The 22,751-nt window shown below is 46.7% G+C and overlaps 1 protein-coding gene across 2 annotated transcripts in view; it reads right to left on the bottom strand.

The window, feature by feature from the left end:
- Positions 1 to 22,751, bottom strand: part of CYRIB (CYFIP related Rac1 interactor B) — a 154,763-nt gene that overhangs the window by 111,105 nt on the left and 20,907 nt on the right. For both annotated transcript variants that reach the window (XM_060127682.1, XM_060127684.1), the window contains exon 2: positions 4,007 to 4,059. The gene's annotated coding sequence lies outside the window, so the exon portion shown is untranslated. The remainder of the gene's footprint in view (positions 1 to 4,006; positions 4,060 to 22,751) is intronic.

The following is a 22,751-nucleotide window of genomic DNA, read 5'->3' on the forward strand; positions in this document are numbered from 1 at the left end:
AGGGCTTCTTTTCTTTCCCCCAGAAAGACCTTTGTCAAACCTCAGCCCATCAATTCATACTATAGTGGAAACTGAGGCTCTGCTACCCTTCTTTGAATATTTCTGCCCTCAGTAGGGGCACAAGTTCTTGGAACCTAAGGACTGGAGGAGATCTGAAGGGACAGCTAATTATTCTGTCTTCTAATGATGCCTCTCCCCTAGTCCCTGTGCTGAGACCTAAGGAGTACCCTCTCCTTCTCTCCTCCATGCCTCTCTACCATATTCCCATCTCTTTATCACTTAGTGCTTATTCTTGATGATTTTCTACAGTGTAGTAATTGCAAACACAGACTCTAGGCTACACTAGGCAACCAGGGATCAAATCCCAGCTCCATCATAACCAGCTCTGTGACTTTGGGCAAGTGGCTTGAACTACTACACTTTAGTTTCTTCATCTATAAAATACAGATGATAATGATAATGCCTTCCTTATAATTTTGTTCTGAAGATTAAATGAGTTAATGCAAGGACACAGAACAGTGTCTAGCACATATTAAGGACTTAACAAACGTAAACTTTATTATTGTCTTCCAGCTCACTATCTCTTTCACTATGTCTAGTCTGTCAGCTAACCCTTTTGCTAGATTTTAATTTCAATGACTACTTTTCATTTCCATGTGGCAGCTTTTCAAATCAACCTATTCTTTTTCTGTCTTTCATTATATTTTTGAATCACCTTTAGTCTTTAATCATTTGAAAATATACTGGCTTGGGACTTCCCTGGTGGCACAGTGGTTAAGAATCTGCCTGCCAATGCAGGGGACACAGGTTTGATCCCTGGTCTGGGAAGATTCCACATGCCACAGAGCAACTAAGCCTGTGTGCCACAACTACTGAGCCTGCACTTTGGAGCCCGCGAGCCACAACTACTGAGCCTGCATGCCACAACTACTGAAGCCCGTGCACCTAGAGCCCATGCTCTGCAACGAGAAGCCACCAAAATGAGAAGCCCGTGCACCACAACGAAGAGTAGTGCCTCATCGCCACAACTAGAGAAAGGCTGCGCTCAGCAACGAAGACCGAACGTAGCCAAAAATAAATAAACTTTAAAAAATAATAGTTAAAATGAAAACATGATACTTTAAAAAAAAAAAAAATATATATATATATACTATCTTATAGTCTCTTTTAGATGGTTCTATTGCTTTCAACTCAAAGTCATTCATTTTCTGAGTAGTCCATATGATTTAATTGTGAACTCATCCTACGGTTCTTTCTGTAGGAGTCCTGTTAGGTCTGGGTTGTTGAAGTATCCTCGTGGAGTGATTCTGTGTTTGTGTTAGGGATTCCCACAGTAGGCAGCCAGTTTTTATGTTAATTTTTCAGCTTGAGGAGTTCTCATATCTCATGACAATAACAATATAGATTCCACAACCACATACGGTACAGCCCCAGGTTTTTCATTTCTTGCTGGTGACTTTTTTCCACTCAAAACAAGCTTCCTCTCTGTTTCTCCAGACAGTGGAGTTTTTCTAGCCCCTTTTCATGAAGACGTGTAATGTTTAACGCTCCTGGGCACTCAGGTCCACCTTGGACCCAGGTCTCATTTCTAGATCCACTGTGGTCTTAAAACCTTAACTCCCAGACTCTACAGCCTCCATCTGGGTGCAGAAGCCCCATAAGCTGTCATGCTTTCAGCTCACATAACCATTTGGCTTAGACTTCTCTCTTCATTTTTGACACTTGTAGACTTCCCTTTCTGATGAGCTCCCCTAGATATAGTTGTTGTATTTCAGTCAACTCTGTGTTCCTATCAGGAAGGAGTCACACAAGTCAGTCCACCATGTTGCCAGAAGTGTTCCAGGTCACCAAGTCTAACACACCCAATTACCCATGCTGGGGTTCTGTCCACATTACAACTGCCTCTTACTCAAGGGTTAGCCTCTAAGGTCTACTTGTAATATGAAAGTGGAAGGGCATCAGAATTCCCCTTGATAATCCCATAATAAAGGCTCATCACGGAGACGGACAAACCATCTCTCATTAAGTGCAACACAGCCAGTTTTTTCTTCAGCACTGGATTGCGTTTCTTAGGTTGAGCACAAGAAGAAATAGCCGGCTTGGATTTGGGGGCCACGTTGTATGATAATTAAAATCTATAAATATGAGAAACACACCCGATAGCACAAGATGCTCACCCCCTAAAAAGCCATCGGAACAAAGACCAACAGAGGGAACAGCAGATCTGTGTCTCCCATTCAGCTCACTCCAAGAGACATGCCTGCTTGGTGGAAAAACAGGGTCACCCACGCTATTTAAAGTGTGATTTTTTACCTCTATTTTGTTTTTGTTTGTTTGTTTTAATTTATTTTATTTATTTTATTTTTGGCTGTGTTGGATCTTCATTGCTATGCGCAGGCTTTCTCTAGTTGCGGCGGGTGGGGGCTACTCTTCGTTGCGGTGCGCGGGCTTCTCGTTGCTGTGGCTTCTCTTGTTGCAGAGCATGGGCTCTAGGCGCGCGGGCTCAGTAGTTGTGGCTCGCGGGCTCTAGAGCATAAACTCTGTAGCTATGCCGCAAGGGCTTAGTTGCTCCGCAGCATGTGAGATCTTCCAGGACCAGGGCTTGAACCTGTGTCCCCGCATTGGCAGGCAGATTCTTAACTACTGCGTCACCAGGGAAGCCCTCTATTTTGTTTCTGTGGAGCAAGTATATATGGATCTGGATAGGATAGAAGCAGGAACCTATGCTATGACAGACATGATCTGACTTCTATAAGTCAGAATAGTGGCTATCTCCAGGGGCAGTACTAACAGCAAAGGGGCATGAGGGAACTTATGTGACGGGAATACCATGTATCCTGATCTGAGTGGCGGCTCGATGAGTGTAACATGTTAAAAATTCATCAAGATATATGATTAAGATGTGTGCATTCTATGGGTATGACTGAATCATTCTGCTGTACACCTGTAACTAACACATCATGGTTGTTTTTTTTTTCCATTTGAAGGTTTTAATGTTCTTTTTTTTTTTAACATCTTTATTGGGGTATAATTGCTTTACAATGGTGTGTTAGTTTCTGCTTTATAACAAAGTGAATCAGTTATACATATACATATGTTCCCATATCTCTTCCCAACACATAATTGTTAATCAACTATACTCCAATATAAAATTAAATTTTTTAAAAAAGATGTGCATTATGCAGTCCATAAGTCATACCTCAACTAAAATAAAAGTTAAAGGCATGCAGGAGAGACTGCTGGATAACATTCTGCCAGTTCTGTCTTCGTTCTATGGCTAAACCTCTCCAGAGACTGGACAGTCAAATGGAGGGGAGTGAGGGTACCAGGAAGCGTAGGGAAAGAGCAGAAAAGGGACGTGCCCTTTCAGGGGTAGAGGGCACCCAGGCTCACAGAACTGGTTTTCCGTGAGGGGTTTTACAAGAGCAGCAAGTTTACAGTGGTTAAGAGCAGTAGTTCTCGAGCCAGACTGCTGCACGGGAATACTGAATCGACCCCTGCAGTGTACTGTTTGTGTCCGTGTCCCCCCACCAATATTCATATGTTGGAACCAACCCCCCATATGATGGTATCTGGAGGTGGGGCCTTTGGGAAGTGATTAATTAGGTCATGAGGATGCAGCCCTCATGGATGGGATTAGCACCCTTATAAAAGAGACCTCAGAAAGCCCTCTTGCCCCTTTCACCATGTGAAGTTATAACACAAAGAACCAGGAAGTGGGCCTCACCAGACACCGAATATGCCAGCACCTTGATCTCGGATTTCCCAGCCTCCAGGACTGTGAGAATTAAATTTCTGTTGTATATATGCCACCCAGTCTATGGTACTCTGTTACAGCAGCTTGAACGGACTAAGACGACCCGTTCGTTACCAGTGGAATGAACTTGGGCAAGGTTACTTCTCTTCTTTGAACCTCAACTTTCTAGGGCTGTTGCGAAGCTTAAGGTAATTCAAAGGAAGCTCTTAGTTCTGAAGCCGGGTGGTCAAATCCAGCTCTGTTACTTACCAACTTGGTAACCTTGAACGAATTACTCAAACTCCAGGCCTCAGTTTCTTCTCCTGTAAAACAGAGTTATAGCAAGGATTAAGCAAGTCACAAGATTCCAGCACACATAAAAGCCTCCAGTAAATCCTAACCACTGTTGTTTTTTCCTGTACCAGGAATAACAACCCAGTATAGCATTTCTATTCAATAGCAGTTCAATCCAAATAACATTTCTCCCGACCATTAGAGTTTACAGAGCATGTTTCACAAACGTTTTTCTCATTTAATGTTCAAAATAGTCTTGTGTACTACAAATAAAGAAATGAAGATTCAAAAAAAAAAAAAGGAAATGGAGATTCAGAGATGTTAAGTAACTTGCTGAAGGTTGCACAGCAAGTAAAGAGCAAACCCAAATCAAACTCCTCTGACGAAGGCACAGTTTGGCTGGACTGCATTGTCCCAGGGACATAGAAGGTGGGGCCTGGCTGTCCTTTCAGACTCAGAATTCTAAGATAAAGGATGCTGGAACTCTGGGGTACCTCAGCAAGTCTTAGTCTCAGCAAAACACTCAGCTCAACTTGAGTTTGAACTGGTCTTAGTCATTCTACCCCTGAATCGCTTCCTGCTTTAGATTTCTACACCGCAGAGAAAGGAAAACAAACATGTACATTACACCATCCTTGTCACCCTCAAAATCTCTTACAGTGACAAATACTTATGAATCAAAGGGAGTCTCCATAAAACCACAGTTAAACAATATCCCATTCGAACTCATTCACCAGCATTTAGTGTGAAGATAGGAGCAAGGTCTGCAGTGTCTAGACGCTCTTATTATTGCCTGGAAGAATGCCCTCTTCTGGCCTTAATTTTGATTAAATCTTCAGCTGCCTTGGTGTTTTCTCTTTGCTTTTCATCGGGGGCTGAGACTACCGGAAGCCACTTAACCAGCCTCACTTTATTCACAAAAGATTTGGGGGCCCTTCCTAAGTGTCGTGGGAGAACATTATCAGCCGATCACGTCAACCACTCCTGCTACTTTGCCAGCAATCCTCTTGTTCACCAGGACAGGTTTTCTTTCCTCTGTTGCCTGAGTGTGGTTTAAAATTCTCTTTTAAAGAAAAATCACAAAACTGCCCAGTGGCCAAAGAAAAAGGGGATTTCATTTAAGAACCATTTAAACATACTCACAAGCTAAGACCTCAGATGTGTGCACATGCTCCATACTCTGCGTGTATGCGCGTGCACGTACCACACAACACACACACGCACACAGATGCCCAGAGACATGATGACAGTTCTGACTCCACTCGCTATGTCTTGCAGCTACATAAAGGACTTTTTTTTCTTTCTTTCTGATTCTTTGACCAGATTTACAAAACAGAAAACAGGACAAGCTGTCTACTTGGGAAAAATTTTAGGGTCCTGGCTGAAAGTCCCAGAAATTGGAAAAAAGCATAGTAACTCCCTCTCACAAAACTTTTTTTTTTTTTAAGGAACTATTTTTACTTTATTTTATTTTTATGGCTGCATTGGGTCTTTGTTGCTGCACACGGGCTTTTCTCTGGTTGCGGCGAGCAGGGGCTACTCTTCATTGCGATGCGCGGGCTTCTCATTGCAGTGGCTTCTCTTGTTGCGAAGCACGGGCTCTAGATGTGCGGGGGTGGCACGTGGGTTCAGTACTTGTGGCTCACGGGCTCTAGAGCACAGGCTCAGTAGTTGTGGCGTACGGGCTTAGTTGCTCCACGGCATGTGGGATCTTCCCGGACCAGGGCTGGAACCCGTGTCCCCTGCATTGGCAGGTGGATTCTTAACCACTGCGCCACCAGGGAAGCCCCCAAAACTCTTTGTTTGGTTTTATTTTAAGAACATGAAGAGTTCTTTTAAACATGAAGAGTAAGCTGGTCTTTGCATCACTTAGAGACAAACCCAGGGGATAGAGTATGTCTCCCCTAGAAGGAAAGTGTTCATCTCAAAACAGGGGTGACTTTGTTTCACTTCCTCTATATGGGCAGAGAGAACCAGGACCATGACTCCAGAAACTGGATCTGATCTTGTCTCCTTTTTAGACTCATAGCATGGGCTCTAGTCCCATCTCGGTCTCCCAGAGCTGTGTGACTTTGGTCAAGTCACTGAACCTCTCTGAGCTCCTGCAGCCGCTGCTGTCAAGTGAGGACACTCATTCATTCAGGAACTATCTACTGAGCACCTACGATGTACCAAGCATGTGGCCATGAGAATAATTCCAGGAATTAAACCATCCCAGCCACAAAGGGCTCTCATCGATTAGTGGGGCAATTACAGGCTGACATGCAATTACAATGGAGTAACAAAAAGTATTACAACAGGGGTGAGTACAGGTGCTGGGCAATCACAGGAAAGGGTATTTAATTAATTCAGCAGGGGATGGAAAGTGATGGGTATAAGAAAGACTTCCCCAAGGAGGTGTTATCTAAGCTGAGAACTGAAAGACAAGTTCGAATTTGCCCAACCGAGGGGATCCAGGTAGAACTGGCAGCACTTGCAAAGGCCCACAGACCAAATTGCTGGTTTACAAGGTCAAGCACAAGAGGTAGGGAGAGAGACATAGGATATGTAGACCTGGATATGTAGGCAGGTGGGCTTGCCAGAGTAACTTGCCTGGACTAGATGACCTCCCAGGGGCCCTCCCAGTCCTAAGGCTAATTCTGTGGTCTTCTGAGAGCCCAGCTCGTCCTCTTTTCCCAACAGCCCTTTCACCAGCACAGCCAAGTCCCTGAGTCCACTCCAGGGCACAAGGGAAGTCCCAAGCATCCCACATGGGCCCTCCTCCTTCCTCTTTCTTTTCCCTTTGAGAGTGACTAGGCAGTGACTCAAGGAGGGAACTGTCCTCTACTTGTCATTTGTTTCTAAAAAACTACACCCAAGGCTCACATACACAGTTATTTGACCAACCTTCTCCCACCCAGCCCCTGACCTAGCTGAAGAAACACTGGAATTATCTGTGTCCCTGTCTGTCTGTTCCAGGACACTTCAAGCTACCTGAGGGCTCCCACTCTGTTTTGGTCATATCCTGGTGTCCCCAGCACCTGGTATTATTCCTGACTTAACAGCAGGTCATCAAAAACACATGCAGAACGAAAGGATTTCCTCTCTCTGCAAATGAGTACCCATCCAGAGCTGCCCCAGACAGCAGCTCTGTCTGAGGCCAGAGCGGGAAACCCAGAGACCCAGAGAGGTACCAGCTCAAAACTCCTCTGTCAGGGCTCTCTAAGCCACTCCAGGTGCTCAGCAAAGCCCCATCGGAAAACCAACAGCCCCCCTTATTTACCAATGAAGAACCTCAGGTCCGAAAGAATGATATGACTTGCCCAAGGTCTCTTAGCAAATGCAATATAATGTTTTTAAAAGGGGGACAACGTTCTTTCTTTTTCTTTCGTGTTTTTTGTTTGTTTTTTTTTTTTTTTTTTGGACAACTTTCTTAAATGGAAGGCTATCTAGTCACACCTACCAGAAACGTTGCTTATTTTAGGGGAAAATGCTTAATGTTGGCAGGTCTAACGGAATATTTCCTTTACCTGCCCGTCAATTACACCACACTTTCACAACTCCTGGGATTTTCTAGGCAGGACTAAAAGTTCCCACTGAAACAAATCTATTTATGAAGGTGACTAAAAAAGTTTCTAGGGATTGAATATGTTCTTGGATTACGGATCATTTTTTAGGTTAAATCTCTATTATGTGATCTCAGGCTCTAAGAATTTTTAAAGAAAAGTTGAGCTCCCCAAACCACTTAGTTCCCTCTTGCTTTTTTAATGTTTTGACATTAGCTTTACTGTGACAGCAAACACGATTTTTAAGGAGGCCATTTCGACCTATATAACCCCTCCATCAAAAGAATTCCTCATAATTCCTGTGTCCTCCTAAAGTTTTTATTCACAAATCTATACTGTGTACATACACATGTATTTCATTTAAAGGAATTACCTTTAGTGTAGAAGTTCCTTAGAGTACTTTTTTCTTAAAAAAAAAAAAAACTTAGTATGCAAGTCACTGGCATGATGTTTCTGAAACCACCCCCGAGCAAAACCCACGTGACAAATTAAGTGCACCTGGAAATTCTGGGTCTGAGACACTGAGGGTGACATTTTCTATCCTGCTTCATTTAATTATTATTCTGACACTTCCCATATCCCAGTTAATAGGAAACAGACAAAGCAAAGCAGGTGTTTTACTTATATCCACCTGGCACAGCAAACGCCCAAAGTTTGCAATAGTTGCTTATTGCTGAAGAGTTTAAGGCAATATTCTTCTGCCAGTGAAATAACACCTCAAACAGCCTAGCATAGTGGTTCTCACCCCGGCTCAACCAAAGCCCACAGGGGAGGGAGGAAAACCTTTAAAAATACTGCCGCTGGATCCCAAGCCCGCACAATTAAACAGACTCTCTAAGGATGAAACTCCAGCACTACAGTTTTCCAAAGATCCCCAGGTGATTGTACGGTGCAAACAGGACAGTGAAGCACGGGCCTAGGATAACTCATTAGACAAAGGAAGCCCATGGGAAATCTTATCTGGAAGTGAAAAACGCATCGTAATTAAATAAAACAGCAGATGTAAAAGTACCTAACAGGGCCTGTTACCCAGAAGACACTTAATAAATGTTAATTAAACAAAAAAATAATAATTCAAATAATTACTCCTTCTCCTCAATAAATTCATCTTGTAATTTTATTGGCTTGTTTATCACATGCTGTTTTTTCTTAGCCATGATTGGCTAGAATCTATCCTTGTTAATAAAATTAGAAACGTATACCCATAATCCTGTTCAATTTCAGGAGCTCTGTAGTATTTCCAACAACTCTTAATCACTTATTTAATAAAACTTTCCCCCAGAACAGTGGCTAATACATACTAAATACTCAACAAATGTTAGCTATTTATAAGAATTCATGATAATTCTTATAACTTCAGTTGAAACTTATTTTATACTATCTGGAGGACTTAGCAAGAATGTAAAAAAATTACCCGGGCAATCTTTAACAAACTTATAAAAACAGACTTTTAAGCACATCAATTCTTTCTATAAATTTGTGAAAAAAATATTAAATGTGATCATTGCACAGGTAGCTAGCTTATCTCGCACATTCAAGGGGGCCCTGCAAAAGTAACTTGTGAACACTCAGCAGTTTCCATAGTCACTTGAAAATGCTAACACTGCAATTAGCTCAAAGTGGTCTCTTAATCCGACTTTTCCCTACCACTGCCTCCCTGACCCTGAATTAGGAAGGTGATTTTTCTATATGTTCACATTACCCCTCAGTTCTAACTAAGAAACCAAAAATCTGTTTTAAAAAAAAGAATATAATTTCTTAATCAGGATGAGGAGGTCTTATTTAGAACATTTCCAAACCTCTTGTTGCCCTGCTCAGATGAATTACGCCAGTCCGCATCTGTCTCGGGTTGCGCTAAGCAGAAGAGGCGTTCAGCAGCTAGGCTGGAAGATCTGCTGTGCTTGGTTCAGGATTCACACTGTTATCGGGAGACCTTTCCACAGCTCACACCTGAGCATGCTACCCTTTGCTTCTCTCTGCCTTCTATCTCCAAACATCTGCCATTTCATGTTTTAAATCAACACACGTGCAAAAATACTCATGACGTGCCCTTCTTTATGTGCATATTATACGTCAATAACAAGCACTATTGGTCTGAATGTTTATGTCCCCCGCAAAATTCCAATGTTGGAATCCTAAGCCCTCAATGTGATGGTATTAGGAGGTGGGGCCTTTGGGAGGTCATGGGGGTGGAACCCTCACAAATGGGATTAGTGCCCTTATAAAGGTGACACCAGACAGCTCCCTCACGCCTTCTGTCATGGGTGGAGGGCCCTTACCCGACCATGCTGGCGCCCGGATCTCAGACTTTCAGCCTCCAGAACAGTGAGAAATAAATGTCTGTTGTTTATAAGCTCCCAGTCTGTGGCACTTTGTTATAGCAGACTTGACAACTAAAACAACAAAGTCGAAAGTGACCACACATGGGCCTTTGGCTAGTAACAGCTTGGTTTGCTCAATAAGAATGTCATGACTGACTGCCACATGCCAGGCAGCTCCAAAGGTGCCAGAGAGATGGACATGAGGACAGAGTTCCCATCTTCAAGGATCTCAGGCTCCAAGGAGAGTGTGGATTGGCTACTGTGACACAGTGTGACTCTGACCCAAGGGCGACAAGGAAACGCAAAGGATAGGGTCACAGGGGCAGCCTTAAATATTTAGAATCAGAAATTAGGAAATAAAAATAAATAAGCACATAGGAGATAAATGGTTGTGGATAACAATGTTAAAATAACTACTGCAGCTTTCATCAATCACACCACCCTCTCGACGCCCATCACCTAAACTTATGCCACACTAAATCCTATGCCACTTTGTATTATCTGACAACACAGGGTTGCCACAAATCTCTACTTGTAAAAAATGCAATATCTTCAAAGCACAATAAAACAAGGTATGCATGTACTCGAGCTTCTTTTATTCACATACTCTCTTCCCCGAGGTGGCAACCCTCTAAGTGGAAGGACTCTGACCTGACTCCGGAGCTCACCTTTCTCCCAAATCCAGGGCCTGAGATTTGGGGAGACACTGCTATTGTACTGAGCTATTCTCTTTCAAAGATAATATTCAGCAATAACGTTTATTATCATTTCCCTCTACATCCCTTCTCTCCTGGAACGATGGACCATTTTCAGGGTCGAATTCTGAAGCAGGATAAAATCCAAAACATAGTTTCTACATGTTGCTTAACCATTCTCCTTGCACAGGCTGATTTCAGCTGAAGATGTATACACATCTTACACTTTCTTCCAGAGTATCATGATCTACTGCTTATATATGTTACAATATTTTTAATGAAGCTGTAGTACTTGCAACTCTATGTCCAGGTAATAAATCTGCCTTTAACCTTAAAAAAAAAAAAAAATCCCTCATTTAGGGGGAGTGGAGACACTACATAGTAGAGTGCTTACATGTTGGTAAATGTTCAAAATATTTTAAAGCTTTAATCAATCATTTCTTTAAACTAATAACATTAATTATTACTGTGTACTTTAATAAGTGGCCTGGGGGACTTCCCTGGTGGCGCAATGGATAAGACTCCATGCTCCCAATGCAGAGGGCCTGGGTTCGATCCCTGGTCAGGGAACTAGATCCCACATGCATGCCACAACTAAGAGTTTGCATGCCACAACTAACGAGCCCTGGAGCTGCACTAAGGAGCCCGCCTGCTGCAACAAAGACCCGGTGCAACGAAATAAATAAATAAATATTTTAAAAATAAATAAAAATAAATGGTCTTTCTTTTTCTTTTTATGCTGCAGCTCAGCACACCACTGAGTTAAGAAATCTAACAAGAAGGTGAAGAAGGGAGACACAGAGAACAGACTTGTGGTTGCCAAGAGGGAGGGAGGGAGGGAGGGAGGGAGTGATGGATTGGGAGTTTGGGGTTAGCAGATGCAAACTCATATAGAGAATGGATAAAAAACAAGGTCCTACTGTATAGCACAGGGAACTATATTCAATATCCTGTGATACACCATAATGGAAAAGAATATGAAAAAGAATGTATATATATATGTATAACTGAGTCACTTTGCTGTACAGCAGAAATTAACACAACATTGTAAACCAACTGTACTTCAACAATTAAAATAAAGAAAGAAAGAAAGAAGGTGAACAAGGAAGGAAAAGACCTCTTGGGAATTGAACAGCCAGACTTAATACCCTCTCAGGAAAACCTCAATCCTATGGGCTAGCCCTAGCCCTACCCTTTTCAAACTGGAGAAAAGGAAAGAAGCTCATTAACAGAGAAGCAAGGTAAAGATGTTGTTTCTGAAACACAAGGGAACCGATTATCAAACACTCTGTCATATCACAATTTACCTGAAAAAGTGACATTGGTGGAGCTAGAGAATATTACTGCGGGTATCTGGTCTAACTGCCTGGTTTTACAGGTGAGAGAATCTGAAGCATGGAAGGAAAGGAACATGCCTGTGGTGAAGAAAGCAGGATCACAGCGGAGTCAGAACCGTCTCCCAAGATTCCCAACTCCTAACTACCCAGGGCTGATCACTGAGTTTCCGCACACTTCCAAACTCCTTCACCTGGTTAACTGCATCCCAGATGTCCACTCTCAGCTCGGGTGTACCCCGCTTCAGAGAGGCTTCCGGGTACACCGTACCTGGTGCTCCCCTTTCTCAGAGCACTCTTCCCACTTTACCTGAATGGTGCCGCCACTCCATCAGCTAGCTTCCCCCCGAACTTGCAGCAACTTTTTGCTCAACTCTGTGTCCTGGACCTGAGCACAGGCGTGACATCTACAGGGACACTGTGCAGCGAACAGAGTAACTGACTCGTCTCAGGTTGCCTGGGAATTTTCCAGCTTTAGCAAAGCAAGTCCCAAGTCTCAGGAAACCCCTCAGTCTCAGGCAAACCAGGACAGCTGGTGACGCTAACAGTGGATGCCAATAGGGTGAGACGGCCTGCTCACCATGTCCCCTCCTCTAACCATCCTCGGCCATACGTGCCAGGCCCGGAGCCCTGTCTGTGCCATTCGGTCACTCTAGCTCAGCACTATCTGATAGAACTTTCTGCAGTGCTGAAGATGTTCTATACCTACACTGTCCAATACCACAGCACCAGACCCATGTGCCTACAGAGCGGCTGAACTCTGGCTACTATAACTGAGTTTTTAATTATGTTTAATTTTTATTAATTTCTATTTAAATAGCCCCGTATGGCTAGCAGCCACCGTACGGAACAGCTCAGCTCTGATTTTACATAATTGGAGCTACAGTACATCTCTGTGCACAGAAATGAGCTTTGAAGTCAGACCGACCTTGGTTCGAAACCTGACTCAGTCATTTGCAAACGTGTCACAACTCCTTGGGGAATCTTGTTTCTCCCTCTGTAATCCTTGCAAATTTACTATGACACAATGTTCAGAAAGTGGCCCCAAGTAGAACTTCAAGAAACAGGATTTCTCTAGAAGGAGAGAAACTAAATCAATGTAAAAATGCTAGAAAAATCTGACTCTGAACCCAAGAGTGCAAGAGCATCATATCGACCAGATCTCCAACACCCCTGTCAGGTTCAACTTCGGATTCTAAACTGCCATGGCCGCCCTGCTTGATTTCTGTCCCAGGCCTGTGGCTGGCTGTCACTGAGTCCCACTGGGGCAGCAGGCACTGGGTACGGGGAGATACTGTGCTAGGTCACCTGAGCGTGGCCCTACACAGTCCCAGGGGTAGGGATCCAGGCTCTTCCCAGAGCAGGGAGGAAGCAGCGCCCAGAGGAAGCCCAGGTGCCCCAGAGGGCTCACGTGCACCCCAGGCCGGCCGCTGGTGCCCAGGGGTTTGGGGCACACTGGGGACATCCCGCGTCCTGCACATCCACGGGGGATGCCACCCCTGCTGCCTCTCGAAAGGGTCAGGCAGGACACAGTAATGAGCTGGGAACCAGGTGCAGTTGCGAAGCCCCTGAGGCATCTGGTTGCTGGAACCTCTCCCCAGCCCTAATGAATCCATCCCCTCGGCAGGAACGGGCAGCAGGTCCCCGGAGAAGCAGGCTGCGGATCAGAATCACGTGGGGAGCTTTTTAGAAACAGTGCTCCCCAGACTGGGAATCGGTGTTTGCAGACAGCTCCTAGGTGACTATGCGGCATGGCTGGGACTTGGTATTTTTCACCTGAGGGCTTGGGAAGGTGGTTCTGCTGAGGACTGTCTAGGGCAGCGCTAGGGCTGGGGAAAGAAGTCCCTTGTCAACGGGTCCCTCCCTCTGGCTGCAGGGACAACAGTCAGATGGCAGCAGGACCCCGCAACCAGAGCTGGGACACGAGCTGCTCCCCTCCTTCCAGCCCCAACTGGCAGAGACCCTTCCGGTTCACCAGGGCTGACCTGTCCCATGTCTCATGTGCAGCACCGGTGGGGAGGGGCCTCCTTCCTCACTAGCCCCTGAGCACCCGTGAGCAGAAGCCCTAATCCATACACCTCTCGGTCCTGGGGTCCCAGGGCTGGCCGCAGCACTGAGGAAGCCCACAGTAAAAGCTGTCATTGTGGTCGTTACTCTCATTTCAGTGAAAAGGAAACCAGAATCTAGAGACGGTATGACTCACCCAAGGCCCATGGTGCGGTGGCAGGGCTGGGACAGGAGCTCCGGGTGCCTGGGTTCATTCCCTTTCCTATACCCCAGGTTGAGGCCCACTGCTTCCTCTACCCTCACCCACGCTCTCTCCTCTCCCTCCTGCAGCCAATATCCAGGCTCTGACCACCAGGGTAAACTCTCATCTAGTATCCTTGGGCTCTGATTTATAGGACCCCTCACCTGTCCTCAAAACAGTCCATGGAGTCTAAGAGCACCCCTTGGGCACTATACAGGGGGTTGGTTTTCAGCCCAGCATTGGAGCCTGACATACCCAAGTTGCCACTGAGTAGCTGCGTGGTCCTGGACACATGCCTTAACTTCTCTGGGCTCGGCTTCCTCAGCTGTAAATGGGGATGATGATATTTACCACTCACGGTTGTGGAGAGGATTATTCAGTGAGGTCAGTCAAACAGATCACACGGGCACCACGACCAGCCGGCAGGAAGTACTAACAGCTGGTAGGTATTACTCAGGTAGCGAGCACCACCCTTCTCATCACCTGCTCCGTGCTCCAGATTCAGGCCCATGGTAGAAGCCTCCAAACTCCGCACCCTCTTTATTTATTTATTTTTGGCCGCGTTGGGTCTTTGTTGCTGCGCGCAGGCTTTCTCTAGTTGCGGCGAGCGGGTGCTACTCTTCCTTGCAGTGCACGGGCTTCTCATTGCGGTGGCTTCTCTTGTTGCGGAGCACGGGCTCTAGGCGCGCGGGCTTCAGTAGTTGTGGCACACGGGCTCAGTAGTTGTGGCTCGCGGGCCCTAGAGCGCAGGCTCAGTAGTTGTGGCGCACGGGCTTAGCTGCTTCGTGGCACGTGGGATCTTCCCGGACCAGGGCTCGAACCCGTGTCCCCTGCGTTGGCAGGTGGATTCTCAACCACTGCGCCACCAGGGAAGTCCCTAAACTCTGCACCCTCTTGCCTTTCTCTTCCCACAGGCCACCCTGGGCCAGCTGGCCCGCCGCACTGCGCCTGGCCTGGCCTCTTGGGTGCCTGCACCGCCCTGGAGGACCAGGTGGCTGGGGCATCAGAGGTCATGCCCACCCTCACCCCCGAGTTCCCCAGAAATAATAAACGAGAAGTAACTCTTTCCATTCCTCATTCGGGACTTCCTTAATTTAAGTCAAATATTTGCACACTCTCCAAGGCCTGTAAACCCGAACTGCTCACAGGAAAGAGAAAAAAAAACTTGGGTGCAAAGAGAGCAAGTGTGGGCAGCAGCGTCCTCATCGAAGCTCAGAGGAAAGGGCAGCCGATCTGAAGAAGCACTCGGCCCAGCTGAGCAAGAGAAAGCTGTCATTTCCAGAGCAATCTCCCCGGCCTCTCTCCAGCGGCCTCCACAAATTCAGTGGCACACTCGCTCTGCCCGTGGGCCAGGGGGAATCCTCGAGGGTGTGAGTGTAAGGAGGGGTGGGGGAGGGGTGCGAGCCAGGAGGAGTTCCTCCAGCCCCGCCCCAAGAGCTTCCAAACTAGCCGGCGGAGTTCAGCTGGCGTTAAAACGCCGAAGGACTCCACACAGCTTGGGAAAGAGCTGCTGTCCGGAGCCCCTCTCCCCGGCGGCCCTTCCCCAGAGCTCCCAGACCTACCCCGGCACCCAGCAAGGGAAGGATGAACATCCGGCACTGTGGAAGCTTCCAGAAAGGACTCTGATGGGTGCCCAATGTTAAACATTCTGACCATCACCCCTGGGCACAGTTAAGCCTCATGAAAAAGGCAAATAACATTCTGAGGGATTCAGAAAAGGGACAAGGCCCTCAATAAATGTTTGCTGGCAGTAGCACCTAGGACAGGCCACGGAACCACGGCGCCTCCCTCCCTCTGGGCCACTCACTCCACCCAAGGTCATGACACCACTGTCACAGAAGCCTCCCTGGCCAGGCAAAAGGAAAGTCTGTGCTGACCTCTCACCCTAACCCTAACCATAACCAGGCTGAAGGAAGCTTCTGGGCTCCTGCCCTGCCCAGCCTCCAGCCCCTCTGGGATGGTACCAGTGTCCTCTGGGGCATCCCCTGACCCTCCCCTCCATGTGCTCCAGGGGCTAGCATATCACCAAGGGGAGGGCTGTCAAAGCACAGAATCTTCCAGAATCAGTGGCTGCTACAAGAACAAGCATGTGACCAAAACTGGCCTGTAAGAGCCCTCTCAGGACTTCCCTGGCGGTCCAGTGGGTAAGACTCCACGCGCCCAGTGCAGGGGACCCGGGTTCGATCCCTGGTCAGGGAACTAGATCCCGCACGCATGCCGCAACTAAGACCCGGTGCGGCCAAATAAATAAATAACTAGCTAAATAAAAGAGTCCTCTCGAGGGTCAAGAATGGTCATGTGACCCGAACTGGCCAATCAGAACCTACTCTAGCACTTTGGCTGAAGGCACCAGGAAAGGGTGCCCTCCTCGCCCACACACAGGGTCGTTAACCTGAAAGGCTGAAAGCCTGAACCCATCTCACAGGGAGAGACTGCCTGAGAAACAAGGAGGGAGGGAAGCAGGGCCAAGAGACAGTGGGAGACAAAACCCGGCCAGCGAATGGTTGGGCCCTGGTTCAGCCACCCCTGACCATTTAGCGACTTGACACAGTAAATGAACTTTTTCAAACCTAGGCCAGCTTGAGTTTGGTTTTTGTCACTTGCAACCCGGAGCACTGACTGACACGTTCCTCAGTGGGTGCGTGAGAAGATGCTCGTTGCTACCCGGCCCCGCTTCTTGCCCTGGCTGCCATTTCTTGTGACTTTGTGGCTTGCTGGTGGCATCTGGGAGGCTGGCTCCAGGCCCTACAGCCTCCGCTCCCTGCAAACAGAGCATCCGTCTCACTGGACCCCTAGACTCCGGTCTCTTGCCCTCCATCTCCCAAGCTACCACTAGTGACCTTTTCTTTCTCTTTTTCTTTGTTTAAAAAAATTTTAAGGCTTCTTTTTTTTTCTTTAGTTTTATTTATTTATTTATTGGCCACGCAGCGGGGCATGCGGGATCTTAGTTCCCGGACCAGGGGTCGAACCCGCGCCTTCTGCAGTGGAAACACAGAGTCTTAACCACTGGACCGCCAGGGACGTCCCTAGTTACCTTTTGTAATACACATATCCTGCAGTGGCCCCATACTGCCTGAGGATTATGATGCAAGCTCCTTGAACACAGCTCACGAGGCTGCCATCACAGGCCCCGATGACCTGTGTTCTCCACAAGAACCCTCCAGTCCAGCCACGCGGAACTACTCCGAGATCCCTCCCAGGTCCGGGCACTTGCAGGCTCCACCAGATAGGAACAGTGTTTCCAAACCATCCCAGCTGACTACATAAGCTCTTCCACAGCACCTCATGTTCTGTAAACCACATCCTGTCCACTGAGGTCAAAGACCCCACTCTTCACAGGAGTTAAGTCAGTGTTGAGAGAACTGCATAAACACAGCCTCTTCCCGCGCCCCCCCCCCACCGCACCCATCCACCCCCCCGCCCGCCGCAGATGACTTTCAAGGCCCTCCCAAAAGCTTTCTAACTGCTACGGAAGCCATAAAGTGGCTCAGAGTTAAGCCTTTGTTATGTAAATTAAAGCTCCCCTACCAAGTTTCCACTGAAAAATCGGCCAGCTGTGTAAATTTCTTTCTTTTTTTTTTTTTTTGCGGTACGCGGGCCTCTCACTGCTGCGGCCTCTCCGGTTGCGGAGCACAGGCTCCGGACGCGCAGGCTCAGCGGCCATGGCTCACGGGCCCAGCCGCTCCGCGACATGTGGGATCTTCCCGGACCAGGGTATGAACCCACGTCCCCTGCATCGGCAGGCGGACCCTCAACCACTGCGTCACCAGGGAAGCCCCGGCTGTGTAAATTTCATTCAAAGCCATAGGAAAAAGTCTACGGATAAAACTTCTCTTGACACAGAACATAAACAGACAGCATTTATAATTACAGAGAGTTCATTTCAAGAAAGATTTTAGAGAACTCCCAGTGCAACCTTCCCATTTTACAGAAGTGGAAACTGAGATTCCAAGAAGTGAAATGATACCTCAGGGTCACACAGTCAGGAGGCAGAGGAGCCAGGACAAAACACCAGGTTCTCTGCTTCTTGCCCCCCTAATAATTTATAAATAATAACCTTACTTTCATTTACTTTATTTTATTACAACACTAATTCATACACACTCACTTAAAAATGTGAGCCACAGAGAAGTTCTGTATGTATTTTCTGCTCTTTGCACATCTCACTGGGTGTCTGAAAAACGGGGTCTCTGTTTCCTGGCAGCGCCACTGGAGCCCTCCAGGCCTTAGACTTTGTGTGGTTTCTCACCCTCCCTGCTGCACATAAACAACGTCAACAGGGGCAACACAGACAATAACAGTTGCTGGTTATGCAATGAGAGGCAGCCTCTACTTCCTAAAGTGGGCCTAGGTGGTGGAGGCAGCACTCTGTAAAAATGTCTACCCACCCCTGGACCCAGCAACTTGTCATGAGGACATTCATTCATTACTCAGTGTGGGTTGTTTTGTTCTGTGTATGTCCCATTCATCTCTAAAGAAAAAGCATCTTGCGGAGTGGCAGTGATTTCAGAAACAGCCTGGAGTTTGAATTTCTGGCGGCTCCTTTCACTCACTGTGTGACCTTAGACAAGTCACTTAACCTCTCTGAGGCTCAGTTGCTTCATCTTCATAAAATGGCAGAAACACCAACCACGGAACAGAGTTTGAGCCCCTCGGGCTCTAGTTAAGGGCTTGGCAGGAATTTCCTGACAGTCCAATGGTTAGCACTCTGTGCTCTCACTGCTGAGGGCCCGGGGTTCAATCCCTGGTCAAGGAAGTAGAATCCCACAAGCCACGCAGCACAGCCAAAAGGAAAAAAAAAAAAGAAAGAAAGGGGGGGCTTGGTCCCTCTGCTGACCTCGGTCATCACCTTGGATTCTCTAAGTCTTTCCGCCTCCCATTAACTGCTTAACTTACAGGCCACGATCCTCAGAGACCGATCCTCAGAGACCCGCTCAGACCAGGCCAGCCAACGTCATCCCATCCACACCTCCCTCTCATGCAGAGTCAGGCCCTAGGCGGCCGCCTTCCTGCCTGGGGACCAACCACCCCTTGGTCAGGTGCCCCCAAGGCCCTGTCAGCTCCAGGGCCCAGCTCTACCACCTGGTCATCCAGGTCTGGCCAAGAAGCCCCACGGTCAAGTTTCTCCTCAAAGGCCTAAAAACTTCTAACGGTCACCATAAAATTACTCGCTTTTTCCCTCGTGGAAATTTAAAGTAAGTCACTGAAGTCTATACAACACTTTCTCACATTGAAAATGCAATGCTTGCAAGATTCCTTTACCCATCTCTGTCCGGAATGAAGCTTGTGTTCTGTTTACTGCTGTCACTGAGGAAGTGAGAGGGGCCTGCCTACCCACCAAGCTCAGACTGAACGATCAGGCTTTTGTCTGGATCTCATCTCTGTCAATCCCACCCCCCCTACGGCAGGGTCAGAGCCCCTCACCCCCATCTCCTTCTGGGTAGACATCTGTCTATAGACTGAACCCTCTATGTCTGCTCGCCAGCCCCCAACCCCAACCAGTGAGGAGTCTAGATGGCCTCAGACAAGGGGGGAGAAGCAGAACTCATAAGCAGAAGCTGGAACGGGGCGGCGGGGGGGATGCTAATGTATGGCAGACCTGCTTGGAGTAAGAAAGGCAGGCATGGTGTTCGCAGCGGCATGGATGGACCTAGCGATAACCTTACTAAGTGAAGTAAGCCAGACAGACAAGTACCCTATGATACTGCTTATGTGTGGAATCTAAAAGCAATGATACAGAAATAGACCCGCAGACACAGAAAACAAACTTTTATGGTTACCGAAGGGGAAAGGGGGGAAGGGACAAATTAGGAGTTTGGGATTAACAGATACACACTGTTATACATAAAATAGATAACCAACAAGGACCTACTGTAGAGCACAGAACGATACTCAGTATTTTGTAATAACCTATGAGGGGAAAGAATCTGAAAAAGAATGTATGTATATGTATAACTGAATCACTTTGCTATACACCTGAAACGAACACAACATTGTAAATCAACTATACTTCAATTAAAAATAATAATAATAATAAAAGAAGAAAGGCACGGTGAGTTAACCCTTCGATTCACCCAATGTCTCGACCTGAACTTTCTGCCTCATTATTTATATTACAAGTACCAACATCAGGTCTCGTCCAATGCCAAAACCCCAAATTTTGACAACACCCAAAACAAACCTGGTGATAAGAGAAGGTAGGATGGATCAAGGGTCACAGATCTAGAACCCCAACAGACTGTTAATAATAATCTCTTGAGTTGCGGGGTTTACACTGGGGGTGGAGGGAGCCCTCGTGAATTGCTGGTGGGAATGAAAACTAGTGCAACCACTTTGGAAAGCAGTTTGGCAGCCTCTCAAAAGTTAAATATAGAAATCCACACAACCCAGGGAATTCCACTCCTAGGCACCTACCCAGGAGAAATAAAAACCCACGTTCACACAAAGGCTTGTACACGAATGCTCATAGCAGCGTTAGTCCTAATAGCCCCAAACTGGAAACAACACAGCTGTCCATCAACTGGTGAGTGGAGAAACGACGTGATGTACCCATACGACAGAATATTCTTCCACAGTAAAAAGGACGAAGTACTGACAACATGGGTGAACCTCAGTAACGCTACGCTCAGTAAAAGAAGCCAGACACAGATCCCATATTCCACTTATATGAAATGTCCCAAAGGCAATTTTACATACAAAGTTATAGAGACAAAAAGTAGATCAGTGGTTACCTGGGGCTTGAGGACAGAGATTATCCGTAAATGGACATGAAGGATCTCAGCGGGGTGATGAAAATATTCAAAAAACTATATTACGGCCATGGCTGCACCACTTGGTAAAGTGACTAAATATCACTGAATTGTACACTTGAAATGGGTAGATTTTAGATACATAAAATATACCATGCATTGGTTTCCTATGGCTGCTGTAACAAATTACCACAAATTTAGTGGCTTAAAATAACACAGATGTATTGTCTTGTAATTCTGGAGATCAGAAATCCAGAATGGGCTTCACTGGGTTGAAGCCAAGGTGTCAGCAGGGTCAGGCTCCCTCCAGAGGTTCTACTAGGGGAGAACCTGTTCTCCCGTTCCTGGTGGCTGTGAGCATTCCTTGGTTTGTGGCCCCCTCCTCCAGCTTCAAAGAAAGCAGTGTTAGCAGCTTCAAATCTGATTCTGACCCTCTGTTTCCATCATCACACATCCTTCTGTGACTCTGACCCTCCCATCTCCCTCTTCTAAGGCCCACCTGGATAATCCGGAATGATCTTCCCATCTCAAGATTCCTTAGGCACCTCAGTAAAGTCCCTTTTGCCACATAAGGTAATGTATTCACAGGTTCTGGAGATTAGGACCTGGGCATCTTTGGAAGGACATTATTCTGTCTAACATACACCTCAATAAAGCTGTCATGGGACTTCCCTGGTGGTCCAGCGGGTAAGACTCCATGCTCCCAATGCAGGGGGCCTGGGTTCGATCCCTGGTCAAGGAACTAGATCCTGCATGCTGCAACTAAGAAGTCCACATGCCACTACTGAAGATCCTGCACGCCACAACTAAAGATCCTGCACGCCGCAACTAAGACCCAGCGCAACCAAAATAAATAAATAAATTTTTTTTTAAAAAATTAAAGCTGTCACAAAAACAAAAAACTAGCCAGTGCAAGATGTGGCCAGCACGTGGGACCCATGCAGGTGACCGCCTAGAACCCCCACTGCTGAAGAAGCCCTCCGGAGCCCTGTCCTAGGGCAGCACGTGCAGCGTAAATGAACTGAAAGGGTCCTCATTTTGGCCTCAAAACCTAGGAGGGAATGGGGCAAGAGAACAATTAAATCCTGGCAAGAAGACCCGGATAATTGGTCAAGTTCTAGATGAATGAGAGGATGAAAGGAGAGTGGGAGAAATGCCTTTAGTTTCCACTGACTTGACCCCCTGCCCTGGTCCTCCCCTCACTGTCAATTCTAAAGAAAAAGAGAACTTTCATGCCTGCACAGATCTGAGCGTCTTAGTGTTCTGAAATTTCCATCTCATTGATTATTTTAAAGAAACCTAAATTAAGTTAGTCCCCAGACGACCTCTGATTTTGGCAAGCACCTAAATCAATACGTAAGGAGCCACTCAGAGTTGCCACCTCAGCAGATACCTGGACCAGACCGTCCTTGTCAAGGTAATGGAGGAGAGCAACCAGGACCGGCCTCTGCTCCGTGGCAGCCTGATGCCCGCTCTCCCTTCACGCCTTACGGTAACCCTCCCAAGCTCACCTCTCTGCCTAATCCTTCAAAGTTACGGCCCTTCCCTGCGTATGAAAACAGCGTTTTCTTCTGTCTCTTCTGCTAGGCTATGTTCTGCCACATGCCTAGCACAGTGTAGGCACAAAGCAGGTATTCAGTAAACACTTGTAGATACATGTAGATGTATACAGTGTATGTGCATGTTATATATATATATAAACATGTTTTTATCTGTAGCATACAGTTGGTATTCAAGGAAAGCTTGCTTTCATACATATATGCATGTTTTATACAGCAACAAGTATACGTATATAAGTATTTTTATACAGAGAACATAGGTATTCAGTG

The sequence above is a fragment of the Lagenorhynchus albirostris genome, chromosome 17 (assembly GCF_949774975.1).
Source record: "Lagenorhynchus albirostris chromosome 17, mLagAlb1.1, whole genome shotgun sequence".
Classification (NCBI taxonomy): domain Eukaryota; kingdom Metazoa; phylum Chordata; class Mammalia; order Artiodactyla; family Delphinidae; genus Lagenorhynchus; species Lagenorhynchus albirostris.